This window comes from Leguminivora glycinivorella, chromosome 4 (assembly GCF_023078275.1).
Source record: "Leguminivora glycinivorella isolate SPB_JAAS2020 chromosome 4, LegGlyc_1.1, whole genome shotgun sequence".
NCBI classification, from domain to species: Eukaryota; Metazoa; Arthropoda; class Insecta; order Lepidoptera; family Tortricidae; genus Leguminivora; species Leguminivora glycinivorella.
The window spans coordinates 8,214,867-8,225,522 of NC_062974.1; positions in this window are offsets into that span (position 1 = coordinate 8,214,867).

A 10,656-nucleotide genomic window follows, 5' to 3' on the forward strand; every position below is an offset into this window, starting at 1 on the left:
GACTGAGTGTTATGCGCTGACAGTTGCAAGTCGCATTAGAAGTTTCACTTCAAAAAAGCCAAGCATTATCTCAGAGGCTGATAAAACGTCTCATCAAATCGTGTACCGCGTAGCCAGTGCTCGTAAACATTTATCCTTACGCGACTCGCCATGCCAAATGGGTTATTGCTTTGTTACGTACGGGCTTATTATCCCAATTGATGTTCAAGCATATTTCTAGCAATTCCAAGCTTGATACTATGTAGTTTCATTTTAGGTTATTTTAATCCGAAGTAGGTATATCGTTGAATAAGAGAGCTAAATTTTATTGACATGATGTCATCTAAACATCTCACACTTTTAAAGGCTTTTTCGTCGATGCGCGATGCAGTTCTATAATACTACGATACTTTTGAAATGTAATCTCAAAAGTAATGAAACTCACACCCAAGATATTGGAGGCACCGTCTAAATCAGTCTGTCAACCAGTGATTGTAATAATTAGGTACGAGTAGATAATCGTTTTGGGGTAGCTTAGTAGGGTATCGTGCACTTTCTGCCTGATTCTAATATTGACATCCCATCCACATATATTATCGTATCTCAGAGTTGTTCCTATAATAGATTTATTTACACATCTACAGATTTCGTTTGATTTTAATTTTCAAAATTCTTTGATTTAAAGAAAACTTGTACAAGTTCGTATAAAATCTCACCCACACAATAAAACCCAAAGAACCGGCTGATCTAGCCTCAAATGAAAACATAAAATATATTCCTTCCTAACACACCTGAACCTAAGTCGGAGCTCCACATTGACTGCATCCGAGCGAACGCAAATCCGGCAATCAGTAACCTGGTGCAGCTTAAATAAATCAGAGACCGCAACCGCGGGGCAGAGGGCGTGTGGAGACAGTGCATTCAATCTCGAGAGACACGATCGAGTATCGACCGCTATTACCGAGTTATGGCTGGTCGAGTCACAAGAGATAGAGGAATATGCATTAAAACAAAACTAAACCATCGGACCATATTGCAAAAATCTCTTGAAGGCAGTAGAGGAATAAAGGAATATGCTTTAAAATAAATTAAAACTCTTCTAAATTTCTACAGTCTGTGATAAACGGGAATCTATCAAATGTACAATATGTAAAATTGCCTCAAGAGAAAAATAAACCATAAGGCTGATTTTGCAAGAATACAAGCTAGCTGCATATGCAATAAAATATCTTTCAGATGTTCACCGTAAACTACGTTCGAGGAAAGCGAGATAACTGGGATAAATAAGTCTTTGAACAAGTTTTGAAAATAGAGTCCAATGGTGATGAAATTTGTGAATACATATTTCAACATTTATTATAAGGTTTACACAGTGGACACTCTAATTAATAATGCAAACATTGTAAAACATAGAAAAAAGTGAACCACCTTCAATGCCCCCCCCCCCCCCCCCCCCCCCAGCTGAAATCCGCCGTACCTTAGAAAATTTTACCGTTGAAAGTTTTTGTTTAAACCACAAGCCTCAGTGAGAGATGGGTTAGTCTGTTCAGGCCAAACACGATAAGTAATTTAGGCATTTGCGCTGCGTATTAGATGCATACAGCAAGGCTCTGAATAGAGGTGCGCTCTATTGTCTCAAGATTGGGGCTGTGGTTCGTTGCTATACTCCTATTATAGTTAAAATAATTGTTATTGTTGCCTGTATACACCGCAGCAGGTGATATTTCGGATTTGTAGTAACACTAGACAGAGACACACACATTGAACTTTGCCGTTAATCTTACTTGTCATTCAGCGTATTATAAACTTGATACGTGTATACATGTATCTAAATGACATGACATTTGTTATTGATGATGTTTGGATGCACAAATGACATGAGTCGCTAAGAGCATTAGAAATTAAATGTTGAGTCATGATACTTAAACAAAAGATAAGTAAACTTAATCGAAATACATATTTATTATTTATTTTCAAAAAGTTTAATACAATTTTTCAATGCGGGTAAGTGTGTCTTCATACGTTTACCACTACTCATTCTCATATTAATTTATTTATAATATTGTTACATGCCAGTTCTTCTCCTTATGACACACTTACCCGTATTGGCCTTATTTGAAAAATAGTTTGAAACTATTTTTTTCCTTCACTGTAACCAATTATAAACCTACTAGCTTTCGCCCGCGGCTTCGCTCGCGTTAAGTTAGAAAATTGCACAATGCTCCATACAAACTTCCACCCCCCATTTTAGGAATTGGGGGTTATAAAGAGACAAAAAGTAGCCTATGTCACTCTCCATCCCTTTAACTATCTTCACTTAAAAAATCACGTCAATTCGTCGCTCTGTTTTGCCGTGATAGACGGACAAACAAACAGACACACAAACTTTCTCATTTATAATATTAGTATGGATCTTATCGACGTTCGGCCTTAGGTCACCATAAGCTACTAACACTGCTCTCCATTTAACTCCATTTTTAAGGGAAACAAAATTAAGTTGCGCAAAAAATTAATGCAATCATAGACTCCAGATATAAACAAAATATATTATACTTTATATAATTTGAGAATTTCGACCCGCAGAAAAAAAGCACCCAAATACCTATACAAAAGCAATTGCCCAAGTCAAACTTCAGACCGCTAACTCTTCAATCAACTAAACTATAACAATATAAATGAAAATGCAGTTCATCCCTAAATTCCCAGGCTTCCTGCACGAGCTTAATCCTATCGCTCTTAGCATAATTGAAAAGGGTAAAAGCGCGCATGCAGCGCTACTCTGGCGTGAGACGTTTGTTTTCCATGCCTCAGCCGTTGTCCCGGCTGATGTAGATGCATTGTGTTTTTGGAATTACACGCTTACAAATGTAGATATCCTGCTTTTCATAATGTAAATAAGAGAGTTGTGATGCAAATAAAAAGTTGTTCGCTGCACGCTGGAACAGCGAGGTATTTTCAGTTTCTACTGTAGATTTTGCACGTGCAAATAAAATTATTTGGAAAGCTTAAAATTAAACACAGTTAACATAAAATAGAAACGGCATCAAAACGTGCCTGAAAGCTAAAAAGGGACTTAGTAGAATTGATGACCCAGAAGAGGTCACAGCAATCAAGTGCCCGCGAGCAGACGGTAATCAAATAAACGGCTAACTTCGCCTTCATTACTTGATTCATTCGATATTTTCCTCCTCCTTAATTTATCTCTGGAACGATATATAAAGAGGGCTCAATTCGTGATTAAATGTCGCCCGAGGTTGAGCGCTTTGAGCGTTCGCTTGTACATCGGAAGCTGGAGCAAATTTAATAAACGCACAAAGGCTCTGTTTATTATAAAGAGGTGTCAATACCACCGACGCTGGAGTGTCAATAATTACATTCGACGCTGGAGCTATTTTATTGAAGCTCAGTGTTATGTTTATTGTTAGATCCATGTCTAAAGGGTAAGCTTTATAGACTCCTTAGAAGCATGCGCTTGACAATAAAATAACAAAGATAAACCAAATCATTTGATACCAATGAGTATGTTTCCTATATCAAGAATGAAAACATAATTAGTTTCTATCTAAGCACAAGGGTGCTTCAAGGAAAATAAGGTTGCCGTTTGAAAACCAAGCGAAAATCTGATAAAATGGTTACTGTACAAAAGGCATGAAGACCATAAGGCTTGGAACGTCACATTTACTTTCGAGGTAATGAGTTAAAAACCATAAAAATTGTCGTAGCCTTATGATTTCTGCTATTTGGCATAGTTAAAAGTTTAAAATTTTATCTGTTGTACATTATTTATACTTATGAATGTACACTGTACACATTGTACCCATACGCAACATCAGGTGTGACATTTGAAGATGTTTTATTTGACTACATTTCAATAATTTTGATAGTAGGTAGGAGGTAGGTAATTATTATATTTTATAACTAAAACAAGACTGTCGCGTAATACTTACATTTATATTAAGTCCCCACGCCTCGAACGTGACGTAATTACTTTCGGAATTGCGAGACCAATATAAACGTGAGTGTTACACTTAGGGTTGCAAATAGAAAAAAAAACAAATGTTTTTTTTTCAGAACTATGAAAAAAAAATGACAAAAAAAAACCGAGCACCATGGTTTTTTTCTAAATATGTTTTTTTTTTTTTCAGATGAATAAATAATTCGACAATAACGGGTTTTCGTGAGTTGTTACGTGTTTCAATAACAATAACGTACATTTTAATTCGATTAACATTCAATATACAAACGTTTATTGGGGAATACCCGATGCGGCGTGGAGCGTGGAGAGGCGGTGGTGTTGCCAACAGTAAATAGTGAGAACTACCAACTACAGATTTCGTAAATGTTACTTTTATAAGACCAGTAATTAAAGTTATTTGATTAAATTCGTTAAATAGTTAACATTAAGTCTAAAAAACCGTATAAAAGTATTTATGCTTTTGCTAATTTTGAGACTTCGCACTTTAGAAAAAACATACTCCAAAAAAAACTGTTTTTTTCACGGTTTTGTTTTCATGTTTTTTTCAAGGCAGAAAAAAACCGTCTTTTTGCAACCCTAGTTACAATGCTAAGGGCAGGTTGCATCAAACCATCTGTCACCGATAAAGTGTTCGTTAAATTTTATTGTATGGGAAGTTCCATAGACGTCTCCAGGCAGAAGCAACTAGGAGCAAAACAAGTTTTTGTATGAAAATTGTATCGGAAAACATTGCCAATATGTTGCCAATAATTAAGAAAAAAAAAAACGTCACTGCTATTTATCAGTCAAGTTCAAATTCGAGTCATCTGTCAGTTTGAATGATTTACTTGTGATGGAGCTAGTCCCTCCGTGTTTTGGTGGAATATTTTGTGATTTTTTTTTATTTGGTCTGAACTGAACTCAAAAGTGAACTGTGATCAAAGTGCCACCATGTCAGAATGCAGCGACTGCAAAAACGTTTCACAAATTACGAAATATGTGGCAAAGAAAATACTTACCAAAATGATCAAAAAAGGGAGTTTATGGTTGAAATTTCCATTACCTGAAGACCTGTGTGTATTAATTTAGGTACCTTTGATCTTATTTTTGTGCAGAAGGCTATAAATCCGTCGAATATTAGATATTTCATATCTAGTTATTTTGTTAGCTAGGGATGTACTAGAACTATCGATAGCTGTAATCTTGTTAGTAAATCTTTAATTAAATTCTTCTATTCTTAAATTAAAGAAAATAATTATGTGTAATTTCATGACAACTTGCAAGCGATATGACTTTAATTTATTATTAAAGCTTTTCAATGGAAATTATCTGTAATATAATTAATATCCATTGTTAATAAAGTTAGATCATTGATGAAGGGTTGTTGATAATGGAATGCCATCAAATATTATTTATATGGAAATTAGCTATCAGCTGATCATCTAATGAGCAAGTTTGCTCAGTTGTTTAATGCAGTATGATTTCAGTTGCAGGCAGTGGGTCAAATTTCTGGGGAATGAAGTCCTACCTTCCCACGTCTTCTATAGTGCCTTCTTCCGGGTGTTTGTAGTATATTATAATTATAGTAAGACTCGTTAACCGTCGAAACGTCGGGATGTATTTCGAGTTAATTAAATGCAATACAATCTGTTTGCATTTTTTTATTTCATTAAATCCTGTCCATGCATTAGTCTACTGAATCAAATATTATGTATAAATAATATACAACTTAAATGCGGATTCGACCTTAGCCTGACTTCGAGTAAAATACATTTTGCGTGGAACCTATGTTTCAACCCTCTCCATTTTATCGATATCGATAACGAACGCAAGCATGTAGCGTACAACCCTAGTTGACAGATCTTTGACACATGACACTGTCATGATGACAGTTCTTTGTCGTAAATTGTGGTAACGATTTTGGAAACAAACTAATACTAACTGACTTCACTCGCTAGTATGGGAGTCCCGACTATTAAAAAGTAGTAATTAAATAATAATAAATAAATATTATAGGACATTCTTACACAGCTTGACTGAGGCCCACGGTAAGCTCAAAGAAGGCTTGTGTTGTGGGTACTCAGAAAACGATATATGTAATATATAAATACTTATATACATAGAAAACATCTATGACTCAGGAACAAATATCTGTGCTCATCACACAAATTGATGCCCTTACCGGGATTCGTAGCAACTATTGCCCTGGCCCCGTAGCCGAATGGCATTTCTCCGACGCCAAACGAAAGCGGCGCCAATACGCAAGCAACTAGCGCTTTGCCCAGTAGTGATTATATTCTCTTTGGACGTCTGCTGCATGACGATGATGTGTCTATCAAATGTTATTGATGCAACTGGCCCTAAGTCCCGTTTTTATTTCAAAAATTGAAAGGTCAATAATTGTGTTAGTATATTTTTATTATGCCTAATTGTTAACATCTTAGATATAAATGTACGCGGTGAAATAAAAAGGACCGTTTAAACTTTGCATAGTGCCTTTTGAGGTCAAAATGGACACTTTTATAATGGGAACAATCCTTAAAATCGCAAAAAAATTTTGGCTGTTTCATAAATTTCGACGTCATGATGCCGCTCATTTATATGGAACAACCAATATTTTTTTTGCGATTTCAGCATTGGCCCCATAATAACAGTTGTTCATGTTCGGCAATGCGGCATCGCTTCACGGTTAGTATTTCAAAAATACGCACTAAGCGTTTCGCTTCAACATTTATTTTGCGAACCGCCAAGGAGTGGAATGCCCTACCTGAGTCTGTGTTTCCACATGAGTACAATCCAGGTCTCTTTATAGCAAGAGTAAATAGGTATCTCATAGGTAAGCGTGATCCACCGTAGACCGCATCATCACTTACCATCAGGTGTGATCGTGGTCAAACGTCTACCTATTATACCGACGACCGGTCTGGCCTAGCGCGTAGTGACCCTGCCTGCTACGCCGCGGTCCGGGTTCGAATCCCGGTAAGGGCATTTATTTGTGTGATGAGCACAGATATTTGTTCCTGAGTCATGGATGTTTTCTATGTATATAAGTATTTGTATATTATATATATCGTTGTCTGAGTACCTGCACCACAAGCCATCTTGAGCTTACCGTGGGGCTCAGTCAATCTGTGTAAGAATGTCCTATAATATTTATTTATTTATTTGTTTATTTATTCATACTGAAAAAAAAAACCTCTAAAGTCATTTATATGCAAAGTTTGAACGGTTCTTTTTATTTCGTCCTGTATATACCTGTACGTACATAGTAAGCCATGTCACGACAATAATTAATCCATAATTCCCTTTGTCTCCGTATCACAATATTGTGATGTTGTGAACAGCGCTGCCCGAGGCGCTCGGTGTCGTGTTGCCTTTGCTCTTCTGAGACCTGCTATAAATGAATTCTAAAACCGATTTTGCACTTTAGAAGCACGTATATAATAAAAAAAGATAAGATTTGTTTCCGAACATTTTCACATTTTTGTCGGTTTTCATACGTTCAACGATGGTGCATTAAGTTAGCAAAAAAGCACCTAACCAAACAATTAATTAAAACAATTTACAGTCATATTGGTACATTGAACAGACATAGAAAAGGCATTGAATCACTTGTATGATTCTAAGTAGACATTTGAAACAAACTTTGCAAATGATAATTAAAAACCGGCCAAGAGCGTGTCGGGCCACGCTCAGTGAAGGGTTCCGTAGTTTTCCGTATTTTTCTCAAAAACTACTAAACCTATCAAGTTCAAAACAATTTTTATAGAAAGTCTTTATAAAGTTCTACTTTTGTGATTTTTTTTTCATATTTTTTAAACATATGGTTCAAAAGTTAGAGGGGGGGACGCACTTTTTTTTCCTTTAGGAGCGATTATTTCCGAAAATATTAATATTATCAAAAAACGATCTTAGTAATCCCTTATTCATTTTTAATACCTATCCAACAATATATCACACGTTGGGGTTAGAATGAAAAAAAATATCAGCCCCCACTTTACATGTAGGGGGGGTACCCTAATAAAACATTTTTTTCCATTTTTTATTTTTGCACTTTGTTGGCGTGATTGATATACATATTGGTACCAAATTTCAGCTTTATAGTGCTAACGGTTACTGAGATTATCCGCGGACGGACGGACGGACGGACGGACGGACGGACGGACGGACGGACGGACGGACGGACGGACGGACGGACGGACGGACGGACGGACGGACGGACGGACGGACGGACGGACGGACGGACGAACGGACGGACGGACGGACGGACGGACGGACGGACGGACGGACAGACAGACATGGCGAAACTATAAGGGTTCCTAGTTGACTACGGAACCCTAAAAATGTACAACTGTAAATAACTGGTAGTAGGGGGAAATTAGCTAAAATTACGGCATAATTAATGGAAGGTTTTTTTAAATTGAAATATGTACGTTATAGACTGAAGTTATTTTTCATCAACCCTCTTCACTCCTCCCCCCTCTGCGTCACCCCTCTACCCTCCCTTAAAGTGCCGAAAATGCGGTTTTTCTCGATTTCTGACAAAACTGTTGAAGATACAGGAAAAGCGTGTAGGAACGAAGTAATCCTTAATAAATTTACTACAAATCATTCATTAACACTTTGGTTCTAGCACTTATAGATTTCGCGTGATCCGTCACGAAAGTTGGTCCTTTGCTGCAATTTTCTTTAATGAATGTTAAGTTTTCGCCCAAAATGCTTACGAAATCGTCGAAATTTGTTTGATATGACTAAAATATTGTAACCCATGACTAAAATAAAATTAAGGGGGAAAAATCACTACCATGGGTGGAATTTCCAATATGTCTTGGAATTCTAGTAACTATTTAAGACGTAATATTTTCACGGTAGTAGTCGCTAGGAGTACCATTGATCCATATAGTATATCGATGACTGGGGATGAGCTTTTGGTAGCTGTTGGTAGAGCCCTGGAGTTTCAATCCAGATGCCGTGAGTTCAAGTTCCACCCATGGTAGTGATTTTTCCCTCTGAAATTCATTTTCAGTTTATAATATTTTAGTAATATCAAACAGATTTCGTAAACAATTTGGGAGAAAACTTAACATTCACTAAAGAAAATTGCAGCAAAGGACCAACTTTCGTGATGGATCACGCGAAAACTATAAGTGCTAGAACCAAAGTGTCAATGAATGATTTGTAGTAAATTTATTAAGGATTACTTTGTTCCTACACGCTTTTTCTGTATCTGCAACGGTTTTGTCAGAAATCACGAAAAACCGCATTTTCGGCTATTTAAGGGGGGAAGAGGGGTGACGCAGAGGGGGAGAGATGGGACAAATATAACAAAGTACATAAAACCTACCACTGTAGACAAAGTTTTTTTTTAATGTATTGACTGACATTACACTTACAATACAATACAATACAATACAATACTCTTTATTGCACACCTCACATAGTTTACAAGTAATACACAAGAAACAAAACAAATTAAACAGAGGTAACAACAGGCGGTCTTATCGCTGAAGAGCGATCTCTTATTCTCGATAAGACATTTATTTCTGCTATTCAAGCCACATTTATTTCCGTTTCATATAAAAACGGTTCATACATTATTATTAACTGACACAGCGATCATAACTCATGAGAAGTGGCTCGGCTAAAATATTGCAGGAAACACACCAATATTTTATCTCAGCGAAATCTTTTAAGGCATCTATCAAAATACATAAATCCATTAATATGTATTTGTAACATATGTGCGCCCAGAAATAGCTTCGGCTTCTTACCAAAAACGACACACAGTAGATTGCACACGGGCCAGATAAAAGCTTACAAAAATGTGTCGCCATTTTCGAGATTCGACTTTAAGAAAAAGGAGATAGGGGTTAGGAAGTCGTGTGCGTCGAAGCGTGAGGCAGGCGAACGCGGGGCATTCGAGCGTGCTAGCGGATACGGGCGCTCAAAACTGGGAATCTGCTGGACTCTGGACGATTCTGGCGGTAGCAGTCAAGCGATATGAAAACCTACTTTCAACTAGCTAAGGACATGAGGAAACCGAATAATTTTAACAGCGTATTCCTCATCATATTTGAAGAGGAAAATGTCATATAAACTTTTCTGGATTTCGCCTACTTTCAGAGTTATAAGCATTAAAAAAAATAACAATTACTTATTATACCTCAGAACAAAACGCTATTTTGATCGCGATAATGCCGTTATCGCACATAATCCTCATTGTTAGATGTCAAAAAATAACTAATAACTCACTGCAAAAAATTATTTAAAAAGAAAGATAATAATTTTTCATTTTATTTTCCAGTTCTAATTACGAATAAGATTTACTTTTTACTTGAAAATATATTCAAGAAAACTAAAAAAAATACAACAATTTTGCTTGACGTGTTATAACATTTTATCTTTATTTTGCCCTCAGAAATGCGTAGTTAAAATCTTTCGGTTCCCTCATGTTACACCGTGTATAATAGCCACTACGGTCAGCCAGATAAAAGTAATTTAGATATTTCCTCCTACTTCCTATATCCAATAGTTTGTAGATTTTACGGTTGCTCAGGAATTGCATCCAACGCTAGGAAATCCTAATAGTATTCAAATCGAAGTGTTTCGTGCTCCGACACATAATAGTTTTGCTGCGGCAAAGCAGAAACGAGATACAATAGTAATAAAGGTTGCAATATTGTCTCAGTGTGTTCTCGATATCGCTTTAGATTGGTGTTTTC